The sequence below is a fragment of the Marmota flaviventris genome, chromosome 5 (genome assembly GCF_047511675.1).
Source record: "Marmota flaviventris isolate mMarFla1 chromosome 5, mMarFla1.hap1, whole genome shotgun sequence".
Taxonomy (NCBI): Eukaryota; Metazoa; Chordata; class Mammalia; order Rodentia; family Sciuridae; genus Marmota; species Marmota flaviventris.
The window spans coordinates 130,084,409-130,101,830 of NC_092502.1; the positions used below are offsets into that span (position 1 = coordinate 130,084,409).

Consider the following 17,422-nt stretch of genomic DNA (forward strand, 5'->3'; position numbering starts at 1 on the left):
TATGCATGCTCAAACACGCAGCATGTCAGTGACAAATAATGCCATATTGTTTTCCAAATGATTGTGCTAAGTTATATTTTAATATTGGATTATAGAAAAGCACCTGTTTTAAAGTTCCCTCTTCAACTTCTGATTTGATAACAACTTAAAAGCCCATAAATCTTGGTGAGCTGGATAGGTGAAATTTTTAATTGCATCCTATTTAAGTTGAAATTTTCTTGAGTTGAAAATGAATATATTTTTTTAAAGCATGACAACTCTTTTGAATTGTCTTACCTATCTTCTGCTCATTTCTCCTTTCAGGTGTTTCTCTTCTTTCTGTTAATTTTCACCCACTCCTTATAAACTCAATGGATTAAATTTTGTCCATCATGGACAGAAAAATATTAATATTATGTTTCCATCTGTTATTTATCAAGAGTTGGAAATATGAACTCACTTTAATAGGAACCTAAAAAATATACTCTGAATATTAATGTTAAGTATGGATAACCCAAGTGGGTTTTCCCCCACTTGGTCAACTAGTTGTTTATCTAAATTTGGTGTGAACATCTAGATTCTCTAAGACATAAGTCCAAAACAAGAATTGGTATATTTTTGGCACTTCTGAGGTAAATGATTGCAGTTTAGCATAAGGGATAGCCTGTCACATATTTTTAGGGATTGCGTTACAATTTGTCTTCCAGTAAGTAGTAATCACTAAAGTACTTTAGATGGGTCTTATTTTCAGACTCTGCTGTTTCTTTGCCCTTTAGGACAAATCAGGATTTCAATTAAAATGTCTTATGCTACCTCTTTTCATAGAACCCCACCATATTTTGTAGGGAAGAAGCATGAAGAAGGATCTTGCCCATTGCCTGCACAGGCGGTGGAAATGGGGTTCCCTTTAGTGGAATGGGCTGCCTGGAAAACTAGAACAATAAAAAATAATCACAGGACACAGAAAATAATTTCAAAAGTGGGGGCAGGACGGGCAAGCCGATCATACCAATCAAGCTTCTATACTATGACAAAATGGAGCCTGCGCCTGCTTTATTTATATTGGGAAACATCAAAGGCCTTCCATAGAATGTGCTTCACCAAAAAAGGTTAAAGGTGGGCTGTCCAGTTCCCAACGGGTTACACCCATCTCCAGAGCTACCATATGGGATCTTCCTAGCAGAGTGGAGATAAAGGTCACACGCATTGGGCAATCTATTGCCAGGGGAGAGCCACAGATAGTTCTCAGTGCCAAACCTGAATCTCCCTGGCTACCATACTGAGAGAAGAGATTCATGTAATTCACAGGTGGCTTCCCACAGAAGGAAGTATTTAAGGGGATGAGCTCAACATCTAAATTTGAGCACCAGTTTGGAGACTAGTTATACCATCATAGCTATCTTTGGTCTGGTGTATTTTTAGATGGATCTAAGTACTTATTAATCCAGTTTTTTTTTAGTGTTTATTATTACTTTATCACTTCTTTTGAATGTTTGCCCTTTCAATATTCAGACACCTTATTTAAAAGAGTATACCTTGCCTGATGCAGTGCTACATAACTGTAATCTCAGCAACCTGGGAGGCTGAGGTAGGAGGATGACAAGTTTAAGGCCAGCCTCAGCAACATAGTGAGGCCCTAAACAATTTAGTGAGGCCCTGTCTCAAAATTTTAAAAAGAGATGGGGATGTAGCTGAATGGCAAAGCATCCCCAGGTTCAATCCCCAGTACTAAAAAAAAAAAAAAAAAAAAAAAAAAAAAAAAGTGTGCCTTTGTATTCTCCAAAGAAGTAACCTAAGGAATGAGATGGCTATGTACTAAATATCTTTTTTTACCTGGGATTGGGATACCTGAATGTACCCTCTTCCTCTTCCCCTTCCCCAGCACACATGCAGTTTGAGAAGGGCAGGGCCGGAATGTTAGTCAATCTGGGGTTTTGCACTTCCAGAGAGCTTTGAGCTCCTGGTTTGCAGACTTGGTTAGCAGAGCTCTTCCAGACCTCCTGGAGGGGAGCATCATGTAATGATTTCTTCAGATGGTTTTAACTTTAACAAATGGGAAAATGACTCCCATTGGAGCTGCAATAACCAACTCATTTTGGGGAGTGATAGAAAGGGATAAGTAATCATTAGTGTAGAGGTGATTTCTTTGACATGATCAATGATACTAGTCTGTCTTCGTTCATCTTCGGTGTTGGATGTAGTAGGGCCATGATTCTGCTCCTACCCCCATTATCAGCCCTCATTTGGGTGTTATTTATTATGATACTTAGTGTTTTTTTCTTTTTGTTTTCATGTGGTAGGGCCTGCCTATGTGGCCTGGCTTGCCTAGAGCTTGTGATCCTCCTACTTCTCAGGCTTCTGAATAGCTGCAATACAGCTATGCCATGTTACCAGAATCTAATTTGTGATTTTGAACATTCCTTCCTTGGGCCAACAAAAACAGCAATTAAATACACCAGTGATTCTGCTTTAAAAAAAAAAAAATGGAGAAGAAGTATACTGTGGTACGGCCCATCTTGTTCTGGGCTAGCCTATCTTTATAAAGAATGTGAAATCCTGTCCTATGGTGCACAACATAGTGATAAATGAAATCCTATGTGCCCTCCCATGTGCTCTTGTTCCTGCCTTGGCTTTGTTCTTTCCTGCCCCTCCACCATTCAGCAGCTTGAGAGAAGGTGGTACCACTTGGGATGCAGATCTTCCCCCAGGACATGGAACATAAGTAAATATATAAAACTTTCTTTTGAAATGTGCCTATTGTAGAGCACTATACCATTTGATTTTTCTGGCGGAAAAGCAGGTGTGAAAATGATCATGATGCTGGGCATGGTGAGGCTCTCCTGTAATCCCAGCCACTCCAGAGGCTGAGGCAGGAGGATTGCAAGTACAAGGCCAGCCTCAGCAATTAATCAACTTAGTGAGATCTGCTTGAAATTTAAAATATGGCGGGTGATATTTCTCAGTGGTAAAGTGCCCATGGGTTCAATCTCCAGTATACAAAACAAAACAGAACAGTGGCTTGTAATTGAAATTAGAGCAGAAGTCTCAGGCTCTGTGGGTGATTCCTCCTTTACCCCCAGTACTAAGGATTGAACCCAAGGGTGCTTTATCATGGAGCTATATCCTGGGCCCTTTTTGTTTTTTATTTAGAGGCAGGATCTCACTATTGTTGCCCAGGCTAGCCTGGAACTTTCAATCCTCCTGCCTCACCCTCCCTAATGGCTGACTTACAAACTTGTGCCACTGTGCCTGGCCTGTGGGTGACTTTGTAAGAAGGGCTTTAAGTCTAGTGGAAGGATAGATGCTGATTCCAGCACAAACTCCTGACCTTACATTTCCTTATGAACACAAGGGCAGTGGTGCCTGCAGCGTGCACTTCTGCAGCAGAGTGGAGGGATTATAGTGTAAATTGTTCGGCATCAGATTAACCTTTGTTGTGACCCTCTTGGTGGGTGCAATAGGATGAAAACTACCCTTATCCCTCAGGGTCTCAGCTGCCTACTTTATGAGAAATGCTGTGGGTATCCTGCACTGTTCTGGAAACATCCAGAAGAACTTCGCCCTTCCCCTAGAATGAGACCAGTGCTCAACCCCTTTACTGGAGGGTCATGCTGAGGCTCAGGCCCAGGAAGCAGGGTTTGGGGCTCCAGCAATGGAAAAGAAGATGCAGTTGAAAGACATGCAAGATGAAGCTGGGATAGTAGTCACTATTTATTCAGAGGTGAGAATAGTCCCTAGCCAGGCCTCAGTGCCGTTTCCATAAGTTTTTTTTTTTTTTTTTTTTTTTTAATGCAGGCTTGACAAAGAAGGCGCACTGCTGACAGGATACCTCCGTGGGTGCATGCCCACACACAAATGTTTATGACCTTGAGTACACAGGCTGAACCAGAGTGTTTATGACCTCAACTACACACTAAAACGATAGCCTGCTGGAAGTCTCTCTGAGGGACCCTGACTGTTGCCACTTCGGGCCCATGCAACCTGGGGCTTTTGAAGTTTACCTTGCTTATGTAGTATGCTATACCCCTTAGGTTTTTCTCTTTAGGTCCTGGATATTTTGTTGCCAAACATGGGTGGAGCCTTTTGTTTCTTTTCTTAGTTATTTTTGTCATGTGAAGGAGAAGTCTGTTTTCCCCTCCCCCATTCCTCCCACTGGCTCTGACTGGTCTGAGGTTCTCTGAACTGTGCTGCTCTGCCCACTGTCTGTATAAGGACACCTGCTTCTGTTGCCCTTCCCTGTCTCTTGGCTTCTTTTCTGTGGATGAGACTTGGGTCTTGACCTTAGGTCTGCAGCTTTAACCTCCTCCTTGTTTGTCCTTTATCTTTTTTTTTTTTTTTTGCTTTTCAGTGTTGGGGATCAAAAATGCCTCAACACCCTAAGTCAAACACTCTACCATTGAGATGTGCCCCAGCACCCTAGATCTTGTAACATTTAGAAAATGAAATCATTTTATTGGTTTATTTAATTGTGAAAATAAAGGGTTTGTATTAAAATTCAAGTGATGTAGGAAGATGACGGGGACGACAGCCAGCATCTCATTGCAGGGTTCTTCTTCCTGCTGAGAAGGGTATAAGAGACCTGAAAACTTAAAGTCTCAAATAATTAGTGAAGAACAAAACACAAATAGTCAGAAATATATTTACATAAAGTAGAGCCCCTGATAGATCTAGCCCACATGGGTGCTGGAAACAGACAAGGGAAATATGGTAACTGTGGTTTATTTAAGGGGTTACAACAGAGGCAGGAATAAAGTTTCAAGAGCAGAGTCTTGCTTTATGATGTCTTGCAGTCAGCAGGTTGATTGGCATGTTGCCAGGTTATCATCTCAGGTGCTGGGTGGGACATGGCACAGTGGGATAGAAATTCACACTGTCCCTGGGCAATTGACCAGAGAAAAAGTCCACTGGTCATTCCCAGGCACCAGATGTTTCTATCTATCAGGCTTCGATGTGTGGTGACCCACACACAATCCATGGATGGCTCATGACAAAAAGGATTATCAGAAAGTAGTCATTGAAATCATAGTCTAGCCTGGTGTGGTGGCGCACACCTGTAAGACCTGCCACTCAGGAGGCTGAGGCAGGAGGCTCACAAGTTCAAAGCCAGCCTCAGCAAAAGTGAGGCATTAAGCAACTCAGTGAGACCCTGTCTCTAAATAAAATGCAAAATGGGGCTGGCGATGTGGCTCAGTGGTTGGGTGCCCCTGAGTTCAATTCCCTGTACCTTCCCTCCCCCTCAAAAGAAAAAGAAATCATATTCTAATTTGACTCTACTATTAATGTTTTCATAATTAGTTTGAGGATACCCTACTAGATTTGTGTTTAAATATGCATATATAATACATAAATGTACCTGAATGAACTCACATTCCATTCCCTGCTATTTTTTATTTTTACTTTTTAAATTATATTTATATATTTTTGGTACCAGGAATTGAAACCAGGGATGATTAACAACTGAGCCATATCCCCAGCCCATTTATCTTTTATTCTGAGACAGGATCTTTCTAAGTTGCTTAGGTCCTCAATATGTTTCTTAGGTTGTCTTTGAATGTCTGTCCTCCTGCCTCAGCCTCTGAGCCGCTGGGATTATATGCATGTGCCACTGTACCTGGATCATTCTCTGCTATTTTATTTTATTTTTTTAAATATTTATTTTTTAGCTATAGGTGAACACAATATTTTTATTTTACATTTTTGTGGTGTTGAGGATCAAACCCAGTGCCTCACGCATGCGAGATGAGTACTCTACCGCTGAGCCACATCCCCAGCCCCTCCCTGCTATTTTACATGACAGTTTGTCTTAAGGTTTTTCATGTCAGTAAATAGGAAACACGAATAACTTAAAAAACATTTACGGAACATTTTAGGTATTCAAAAAAGTTGAAAGATTCTGCTGTTGCCACCTTGCCCCCTGTAATGGTTAATTTGAATTGTCAACGTGATTGGATTAAGAGATGCTGATGATTAAGAGGCTTCTGAGTGTGTTGGTGAGGGTGTGTCTTGGAACAATTGGCATGTGGGAGAGTGCACTGAAGTAGACACCCTCCCTAAGTGTGGGCAGCACCGTCCAATAGAATGGTGGCTTGAATGGAATAAAAGTTGGAAGAACAAGGCTCAGTTTCCCCTTACGAGGAGGGGCCTTTGACCATGAGGGTGGAGTCCCCACGACAGGATATGGCTACAGTCCTTACAGTGATCTTCCCTCTTGTGAGGAGCCTGTAGGGAGGTTTCTTAAGCAATTTAGAAGCAGTCTTCAATCTCCAACTTCCACCCCTGCAAAATGGTAAGAAATAACCTGTTGTTCATAAGATGCAGAGGCACCAGGGTTTTGTTTTAGAACCCTGGATGAGCCAATGTGCAGATATTTCCTTACAGTATTCTGCCATTGTTTGTTTAAACTATTTTTGCTAATGGGATTAAACCCAGGATTATTTTACATCCCCACCTGAGCTACATCCCCACCCCCACCCCACCTTTACAACTTTTTATTCTGAGCCAACAGGGTCTCCATAACTTGCTTGAGACTGGCCTAGAATTTGATATCCTCCAACTTCAGCCTCCTGAGTCCCTGGGATTAAAGGCATGCATCAGTTTGCTCAGCCTTATTTGCCATTATTGAAGCAAGTTCATGGAATATATTTGTTGAATTGGCCTTAATCCTTCAAAATGAGTTCATGAAAGTGAAGTTACTGGGTCAGTGCCCAAGGTCCAGACCAAGGTTGTCAGTACTCACATTTCTGCCAGTTCAGTAGGTAGACTTCCTTTGCATTTCTTTCAGTACCTAGTGGTGAAAACTTTGACTTTTTTTTTTTCTTTTTTTGGATACTGGGGATTAAATCCCAGGGTGCTTAAACACTGAACCACATGCCCAGCCCATTTTTTATATTTTATTTAGAGATAGGGTCTCACTAAGTTGCATAGGGCTTCATTATATTGCTGAGACTTGCTTTGAATTTCTGATCCTCCTGCTTCAGTCTCCCCAGCTGCTGGGATTCTGTGCCCAGCCTGTCCTGTTGTTTACTAACTGCTTTATGGCTTTTTTTTTCTTTTCGTTTTCCTGGTACTACAGATTGGACCCAGGGCATTCTGCCACTGAGCTTTATCCCTGGTCCTTTTAATTTTTTATTTAGAGGTGCAGCAGGATTTGTACAGAGAGACAGGGCATTGGATTGTTCAATAGGAAGCACTGTTTACTTTGGGCCAGCACAGACTTGGCAGAATTACATCCATATGCTGAGCCTTGAATACTGGGAGGCACCTCCTTATATACCTCCTGTAAGCTCTTTGTCTCCTGTAAAAGGTAATGCACATTCTGACTGGGTATTCTTATGCTCTAGAGTTGCAACGAAGATGTGACAGTATCATACATCATTGAGTTAAAACAGAGTCAGGAGAGATTTATCACAGAGTTGGTATGCACCCTAAGTGTGACATGTTGCCTTTTCTTTGTTCTAGGAGATCCCCTATCACAGAGGCAGACTAGCCTGGAACTTCTCATCCTCCTGCCTCACCTCCTGAGTAGAGATGTGTTATTTTATTTTTTTGTTGTTGTTGTTTGTTTTCTTTCTGATTCTGAAAGAAGGCTGCAACCTGCATGGCTTAATTCAGAAACCAGCAAGGGGCAATGGGGGATTAGAAAAGACAGAGAATGAGAAATCTGAGACCAGGTGGAACACCATCCTACCATGAAGGAACAATGACCCAGAGCTAGCTCAGCATGTTTATTATATAGGTTTTATCATCAAAAGAGTTTTCTGTGAGAAAGTTTTTTCAAACCAGTCAGTCTTAAAGGTTTGAACTTTATGCCTGGCAGCTGATGTCTGAACTGATAGTCCTGTGCCTTGCACAAAACCTCTTTAAGCAGGGCATCACTATAGCAACTGGGCAATCTTGACCTGCACCTTGCACAGGAAGTTTCTGGCACAGGCTCTTGCTTTGAGACCCTTAGAGATCCTGAGCCAAGTCACTGCTCCCTGCAGAAGAGGGTCTCCCTATGTTATCCAGGCTCCTGTCTCAGCTTTCTGAGAAGCTGGGACTACAGGCTGGTACTATCTGCATCCAGGTTAAGGCATTTGTCTTTTAATTATTTTCTTTATGATTATCCAAATAGAAGTTTGACTCCAGTTGGGTGAGGTTTTTCATCATTTAAAAAAATTATCAGGAAAGTTTTGTAGTTTTATAACTGAAGAGTTTACATATGCGTTTATTCCTAGGTGTTACATATTTTTAACAATTGCTGTTATCTGTGCTGAGAGTATGGAGTGAAAGATGAGCATGTGTGGAGGCCCTGGGTTTAATCTCTAGCATGCACATGCAGCATAGTACCAACTCCCAGCCCCATGTCTATTCCTATTGAGTTTTTCCCATTGTGTTCTAACTGGTTATTATTGCTTATAAAGATTTGTTTTCTAGCATTCTTACGACTTAAACAATTTAATAAATGATAATATACATGCTCTATCTTTGGCAGTACTGTGAATTTAATTCAGAGCTGCACTCATGAAATAACATTTTCTTTCTGTAGCAGGAATTTGGGGGTAAAACTCAGATTCTCTGCCACAGAGCTAAATCCCAAACCATTTTAACTTTTTATTTTAATACAGAGTCTCCATCAGTTACTGAGGCTGGCCTCAAATTTTGGTACCTCCTTCCTCAGTTTGCAGAGTTGCTGGAATTAAAGGTGTATACCTCTTTAACCAGCTGGACATTCATTCTGTCGTGCGTGTGTGTTTCTTTTTGATCCTAAGGATTGAACCCAGCAGTTCTTATTGCTTATTTTGGGAGAATGTCTAGGTTGCCCAGGATGTGCCTGACCCTGTTTTTTAATTAAGGCTTTTTCTTTCAACTGTTTATGATAATCAATCATAATCTTATGTATAGCAAGATGTGATTGGTGCTGGTAGTAATGCTTTCCCAGGAGTGTCACTTTTGTATGTGTTTTTTTTTTTGTTGTTGTTGTTGTTGTTTTGGTACTTGGGATAGACCCCAGAGACATTTAACCACTGAGCCATATCCCCAGCTGGTTTACTATATTTTATTTTGAAACAGGGTCTTGCTAAGTTACTTAGGGCCTTGCTAAGTTGCTGAGGCTGGCTTTGAACTTGCAATCTTTCTGCCTCAGCCTCTTGAGCTGCTGGGATTACAAGTGTGCACCAACCTACGTGGCTGTATATTTTTTTAATGATTTTATAGCCTGCTATAGAACTTTGGTCCTTGCCTTTATTTTAGGAAGCAATCTAAGCTTTTGTTTAAGCAAAGCATTGAAGTAGTAGTATATAAAACAAGATGGAAATTCCATTTTTATTTCATGATTGTGTAAATTTTTCCTGTAAAATGAATGCCTTCACAATACTCAATTGTTATTGGGTTTTCATAAAATGTAGTGTGTACTCTTGTTGTTTTTATGGTAGATGTCTTAATGTGTTGATTTCTTAATGGTAGATTAATTTGTCTTGATGTCTAAATGGTAGATTCATGGTAGCATATGACAATTCAAAACCTGAAAAGAATTTTCTAAGGTACATGCACAAACCTTTTTTGAGATATAGACAGGTTCTTTTAATCTATCTGTATGATCTGAAATTGTCTGTTTGTCTTTAATTTACTAGTTAGTAGAGGTCTTCATGCTTCAATTTGCCAAACTGGGTATATAGGGGTTCTCTACCACTGAACTATAGCCTCAGTTATTTTTTTAACTTTATTTATTTATTCTTATTTGTTATACACGATGGCAGAATGCAATTTATTTCACATTACACATATAGAGCATAATTTTTCAAGTCACTGATTGTATACAAAGTATTTTCACACCATTTGTGTCTTTATACATGTACTTAGGGTAATGCTGTCTAATTCATTCCCCCATCATTCCTACCCCCTATCCCCTCCCTTCCACTCCCTCCCCTTTGCCCTATCTAAAATTCCTCCATTCCGCATCATGTCCATCATGTCCCCCCCCACCCATCGTCATTATGAGTCAGCATCCTCATATCAAAAAAAAAAAACATACAGCCTTTGGTTTTTTGGGATTGGCTTACTTCACTTAGCATTATGTTCTCCAACTCTATTCATTTACCTTCAAATGCCATGATTTTATTCTATTTTAATGCTGAGTAATGTTCCATTGTGTATATATACTGAAGTTTCCCCATCCATTCATCTACTGAAGGGCATCTGGGTTGGTTCCACAATTTATCTATTGTGAATTCTGCTGCTAATTTTATTTATTTATTAAAAATATTAATTTTTTTGTTGTAGTCGGACATAATACCTTTATTTTATTTATTTATTTTTATGTGGTGCTGAGGATCAAACCTAGCACCTCGCACATGCTAGGTGAGTATTCTACCGCTGAGCCACAACCCCAGCCCCTAACCCCAGTTATTTTAAATTTGATTTTGAGATAGGGTCTCACCAAGTTTCCCAGGCTGGCCTCAAACTTGCCTCCTGTTTCAGACTCCTAAGTCACTGGGATTACACACATGTGCCAACATGCCTGGCCTCCACCTATAGTTTTATGTATATCAATATATAAAATTTGGTAGTTTGTTATATAGAGAATAGTATCCAAATCCCAAAATATAAGGAATAAGAATGATAATGTATTCTTTTACCCTTATATATTTATTGGTCAAGAAAACAGAATTATGTCATCTGATCAAGGTCTCCTAAGGTACTGAATAGCACATATATCACAATTTATAGTGAGAATGTGTTTATGTTACCTAACTAATTTGAAAGAAGTATTTGTGGGCATGGTACAGAATTCTTATAGTTTGTGTCACTTTCAGAAGTTCTTCCCAGGTCATCAAAGTTGAAAATGCAGGAGAATATTGAGAATGCTATACAATTTCTATTCTTCTCTATATTTTCATTCAAATTATAATTTGAATTTGAAATTTATTCAACCATTCCCATCTGCATTGCAAAATCCTGCTGACTACCAATTTTTGTATATGGCAGAAAAGAAGAGATGATATCATAATCTTGTGAATCACAAAGTTTATTGGAGTACAATGAGAATTTTAATGTAAGTTTACAATGCTCAGAGGGAAGAGAATAATGTGGAAAAATCTCATAGAATACACCAGGGAGACTAAGTACTTTAACCACATAGTAATGATTTCCACAATTATTAAAGCCTACTTGTTCAATTGAGGTGGAAACAGGCCTTGTGAAAAATAAAGTCTCATTGAAGCTGAGGTTTTCCTGTATAGGAGCAGTTCTCAGAGAAGCTGGCTTGACCACCTCAGCGGACAGTCACGATAACAGGTAAGGTCTCTAATTGCTAGTTGGTAGCAGGTGGTATTGGTGGGGGAGGCTTCTGAGATTATTTTGCAGCTGATGAGGCCTTGTCACTGCTTGGTTCTAGGCTTTCAGAGAAGTGTTGGGGGCTTTCACATGACACAGTGTGGCCCTACCTTAACCTAAGCTCTCAAGGTATCTGTCAAACTCTTGAGTTGGGATCATTTATGAAGCTCAGTAGCTAAAGTCAGTAGCTGACATGAAGGGAATCTGAAAAGATGTGATGGGACATATGAGGTCTGGCAACACATCATGCTCTAGGGAAGAGGGCACACTCTCCAAAACATCAAACTATAGAAGTATTTAGAATCACTTCATAGTTACATAACACACGGCCTAGCACCAAAACCAAGCCACCCTCTGCCCTGGTTCCAGGCTCAACACATGGACAGTTGGACACAAAGTGCCAATGTCCCAAGCCTTTGTACATTCTGGATTCTGCAAAGGCTACCCAGGAGCTGTAAAAAAGGTAGGTTTTGGGCTGGGATTGTGGCTCAGTGGTAGAGCACTCGCCTAGCACAGGCGGGACTCGGGTTTGATCCTCAGCACCACATAAAAATAAAGGCATTGTGTTGTGCCCATCTACACCTAAAAATATAATAAATATTTTTTTAAAGTAGGTGGAGAGAATGAGTTCTTAGAAGAAGAAACTGGGCCTGGTGGCCGATGCCTGTAATTCTAGTGACTGGGAAGGGTTAAGCAGCAGGGTCACCAATTGAAAGCCAGCCTCAGCAACTTACAAAATGCTGTTTCAAAATGAAAATGGCCACGGGTATTGCTCCATGGTAGAGTGGCCCTGGGTTCAATCCCCAGTACTGTCCTCACCTCCTCTCCCCCAAATAAAAAGCCTGGTTGCTCTTGCTAGCAGGACTGTGGGGTCTAGAAATGGAGCATTTACACCAGGTTCCCACTGATCACAGCTACTCTTTACAAGGTTGGCCTCCTCCCCACACCTCTTCAAAAATCTTTCCCAACAACTTAACCTTGCCCTGAAAGTTTGTGATATTGATGAAACCTACATTTATTATATCTTGTTTTCAAAATAATTTTTTCCCCATATAGAGTGCATGTTCACTTCAGTCACTGCATGTGTCCCTCATTGAAATTGGCTGAACATACTTTTTATGTTAAGTTTGCTCGTGTGGACTTGAAGTGTTTATGTATACTGTGAAAGGGATTTGAATTTTACCACTTATACTCAGGTTATTGCTGATTTAAAAAAAAATAGGGGCTGGGGTTGTGGCTCAGCGGTAGAGCGCTTGTCTTGCACACGTGAGACCCTGGGTCCAATCCTCAGCACCACATAAAAATTAAATGAGTGAAATAAAGGTATTGTGTCCAACTACAACTATAAAATAAAATAAAATAATTGTTTTGAGACTTTGTGTAAAATGAACAGCTGCCACCAGGTATTAATGTTCTTCAGCACTCCTATCTTGTCTCTGAGTGCTTCTGACCTTTAGCTAGTAGCCATAAGGTTGGTTACAGAATTCAGTTGTACATGTGTTGAAATAGTATTCAGTTCAAGTTGAGCTTATACAATGTGTTTCTGAGGCTATGAGGTCAATATTAGATGCAGGTTCCTAATGTTTACACTTGTGGCCTTATCTCTAGTTGGTCATTGTGACCTCTTTAAATGTGCCTGGAAAATAGGTGAAGTATGTTGAAATTTGGGGGGTCATTCTTTTTTTTTTTTTTTCCTTTTGGCACCAGGGATTGAACCTAGGGCCCATAACTAATGATTCACATACTCGCCATTTTTTTTATATTTTAATTAGAGATAGGATCTCACTAAGTTGCTGAGGCTGGCTTTGAACTCATGATCCTCCTGCCTCAGCCTCCTGAGCTGCTGGATTACAGGTATGAGCCACCACTCCCAGCCTAGGGCATTATTTTCAGGTTTTTTTTTTTTTTTTTGGTCACTATTATTTTTAAAACCTCTACTATTATTATTTTTTCTGACAGATCCATCCAACCTCCCAATCATGGCATTTCCCTCTGTACTTTGAACTTTATTTCATTTAAGAAATGACTACCTGTGGGTCAAATTTGGCCTGCCATATGTTTTTCTAAGTAAGGTTTTATTGGAACACAGTCAGGGCTACTTTCTTGGCACAGGAGCAGAGTTGAGTAGTGGTGCAGAGTGGATGACTTTCGAGGCTGAATTATTTACTGGTTGGCCCTTTATGGAGGCACTTTTCAATCCATGCATTCCTGTGTCCTTCTCTTCCCCTTGGCGAGGCTTGAGACCTGTGTTAGCCAGGATTTTCTGGCTGATACCAAAATACATGACAAGAACAACTTAGAGAACTAAAACTTTATTTTGGCTCACAGTTTCAGAAGTCCAGTCCATGGTGGACTGACTCATTGCTCTGCGCCCGAAATGAGGCAGAATATCATGGTAGACGCACGTGATGGAGGAGTGCTGCGACACTGTTTTTGTGCAAGAAACAGAGAGAGGGGAAGAGGCTGATATAGGATAGATGATGCTGGACACCCAAGGAGTTTTCAGGAAGCAGGTTTATTTAAGTTGCAGTGGTCCAGAGGGGCTAATGCCTGAAAATCTCTAGACTCTATGTCTGAAAATTCTTTTAGATTTATACTCAGTGGGGGTCCACATCCAGTGGGAGGTTACATAGCAGTTACTCATGGTCTCATATTTTTAGGTTAGACAGAAGTTTCATAATTTTTTACCAAGGAAAACAAATAGTAACTTTTGCAAAGCAAACTCTTTTTGAGACAGAATCCATTACAACATTTGTCTGCTAACTTGGCATTTAGAAGAGGAAGCTTCAAACCATAATGGACTCTCTACAAAGATCCTGCTGACATTCTTTGTGGAAATCTTATTGACTACAAGAGAAAATTATATGTTGCATTTATGGTGGGAGTCCTTGGAGAAGCTTAATTATGGCAAAGGTTTTTGGTTGGGGCTACATCATTCCCCCATTTGATGCTCACTATTTAATCCTTTAAATCAAAGAATACCATCATTTCATCTTTTTTTTTTAACAAGTAGCTTTTTTATTTACAACTAAGCTTGTTAACACTATATAATGAAAATGAACAAAGAATAGTATTGCAGTTTTTGGTTATATTTGAGTCAAAGACATTCATTAATAAGGAATCTTCTAGTGAGAATATTCCAGAAATTTCTCTAAGCCATCTGATAAGAACAAATATACTGAATCTATATGAATATTACCTTACTTTGGAATGTTTTAGCATACATTTGAATTAAACTCAAACATTTTCAAAATAGGTCATAATTTAAAAATGACTTTATATCCAAATTAAACAATTTTAATAAAACTTTCCTTTCCAAAAACAATAATAAAGGAAACAAGGTATTTTGTAAAATGTGGTTCTGAATAAGTCAGAGTAAAAAATACATGTATACTTAACTCCTCCTCCTCAAAAGAGAGACTACCTTCTGCTCTGCAGCCTTGGAAACAAAGTAAAGAACAGCCTATAAGCAACTTAGGGTAGGGGGTTGCCAAAACAAAGCTCAAGCAGTTGAACATGGATAGCTCAGAAGAATATGTCCAAAGAATCTGATTTATATTTTTAATAACTGATACAAAGGTGACGTCATCCCTCCCAAATAGTAGTGCTACTGGGGCCTGGCATAGTTCCTTGCTCGACTATTCTATGCTCCTGAGCAAACCCTAATGCTTCTGTTCCAGGAGGGACTGTTTCCCTTTCAGTGTCCAGGGAGCTCTTTGTATAAATGAGGTGAGCACCAACTCCATGGTGTATTTTAAGGCTTGGAATCACAGATTTTTTTTTTTTTTTCCCTAACACGACTAGGTGGAGTCCACAGGTCAATGTCCTGTCTCCAGTTTGTTCTAATTTCTCACCCACATTTATAGATCCAGGACCAGAGACCTTTGCTGTATCATCATAATCACATCTAATGTCAATTCTAATGCATGATTCATATTCTGTCCCTGGAAACAGTCCCTGTATTTAATAATAATACCTATACATAAAACAATCAACTGTTACAACTTTTATGGTCACAAAACATTAATGATCTTCTGTAGAACAATCAAATGTTTTTAAGGATAATTGTCATGCATCTAATTCAGAGCCAAAATCCCCCAAATCAAAAAAATATTGCACAATAGAAATAATAACTTAAAATATACATTCACGCATATACACACTGTCACACATACTTCTTGTAGAACCATGTTTGGGGAAACTCCATTTGTTTAGTGCCACTGAAGTTCTATTTTGCTAAACTGCTGCTCCAGGTATTTTTGTTTGGAAAATCCATCACAGTAGGGCACAGTTGTTCATGGGGTGAGCAGAAAAGAAAGATATGCTTGTGGCAACCGGAAAGTTTTAAGGTCTTTGAAGTTTATAAAATGGACCTGCAGAAACGTTTACTTGTTCTCAGTATGCATAGTCTGGAGCTGAAATATGATATCAAACCAGTTGCAAAAAGTGTACAGCAGCCATCTCTTGAGATCAAACCTGGTACCCAGATAAAGCAAGAAACCTTCAGGATACATAGCTTGTTGGTCTTGTCCCATATTGATGCATAACCTGATCATATGTGAATTTCACAAAAGATTCATACTGTTCTGCTAGTTTGGTATTGAGGATTTGCTCATTCTTCTCCCGAATTTTATCTTCAAAGTCTTTTAAGAGCCTCTCACATATTATTCCAATTTGTCCAAGGATAAAGGTGAGCTGGTCCTTCTTCATCCAGGGGGAACCTGGAGAATTAGGTGCTGTGAGTGCTGAGGAATGAGGCTGTCTTTCTGATTTCTGATTGAGAACAAATTCTAAATTGAGAACAAATTCAAATTCTAAATGTTTCCACCTCGGTAACAATCATATTGCTTTATGTTCTGAAAACATTGCTCCGGAGTGAGAAGGAGCTGCTTGGTGCCAGGCGGGGAGGGCTGCTGGAAAGTCGGCGGCTGCTCCTGAAGCGGTGGCCGTGGCTCCGCGTCCCCGGGCCTGAGGCGGGAGTGTGGCCGGGCAGAGGGGCGCAGAGCCGCCGCTTTGGGGAACCGGGGCTCAGCAGTGCCTCCTGGCACTCCGTGGGCCGCTTCAGCGTCGCGCCGCACGCCATGCCACTGAGGGGACAGGGCCAAGGGGCCCATGCGGCGGCAGCCGTCGCCCAAGCTCTGGGTCCTCAGCGGGCGCAGGAGCCAAGCCGGCTCCCAAGGCCCTCCAGCCCGGGGCAGGACCCATCGTTTCATCTTAAAAGTCTTTCTATCCACAGTTGCTTCTAGGGAGACCTAATAGTTCTAATGCAAAGAGATCCAAACATGGAAGCAATAAACAAGTTAACTGCACAAAACCTACTATGCCAACTAAACTTCTGAATCCACCAGGAGTAGAAAACCATCCTCCAAAATGTGAGCTTAGATCCCAAGCCTAATACGCTTCCAGCTTTTAACTGGCTACATGTGCTAGTTTTCTGATATTGCTAGCCATGTCTTTGACTGTCTGTTATCTCCAAATAGATGATAATGGACAATTTGAACTGTGGAACTTGGCACATAACTCCTCCCTCTTCAGCCAGCAGATAATCTAATGCCAATTAGTTTTGATAGATGCCTGCATCTGGGTTTGTTGTGTGGCTAGGAGTCAAATACTGTAGCCGTTTGATTAATTATAATTTCCAGTACAGCTTGTAAGTGAATAATCTAGATTAGCACTCAGACAGGAGTTCTATAGCCCCCACTACTGTACTGTGCCTGGCAGCAGGACGATAAGTGGCAATTATTCTCTGGGGATGGCCAGTTTACCCCAAGGTTGTTGACCTCTGAGATCTAACTCAAATCTAACCATCTCCAATGGACTCCTTTTTTTTTTTTTTTTTTTTTTTGACTCTAGGTCTTCATACAAGGAGATCCCTAAGTCTTTTCCAATTCTGTTTGGCAGTAGGAAAAATAAAGATGTAATAACACCAATAGTACAGGTACCCCTCCAATTGGTTGGGAGGTGGGTATATACCTTTTCCCACAGACCCCAAACATCCCATATGGTGCTTTCCTTCAGAATGGGCTGGATTACTCCATAATTTATAGATCTCAGTGATGCCCTGAAAAGAAATGATCTGGTTAGTGTCTGAACTGGTGCAGTTAAAAAGAGCTAGTTTCTTTTGGGGATT

The 17,422-nt window shown here is 40.4% G+C and overlaps 1 pseudogene; it reads right to left on the reverse strand.

Annotated features, from left to right (window-relative positions):
• Nucleotides 1-15,795: 15,795 nt before the first annotated feature.
• Nucleotides 15,796-16,375, reverse strand: LOC114107080 (akirin-1 pseudogene; annotated as a pseudogene).
• Between the last annotated feature and the right edge of the window lie 1,047 nt (nt 16,376-17,422).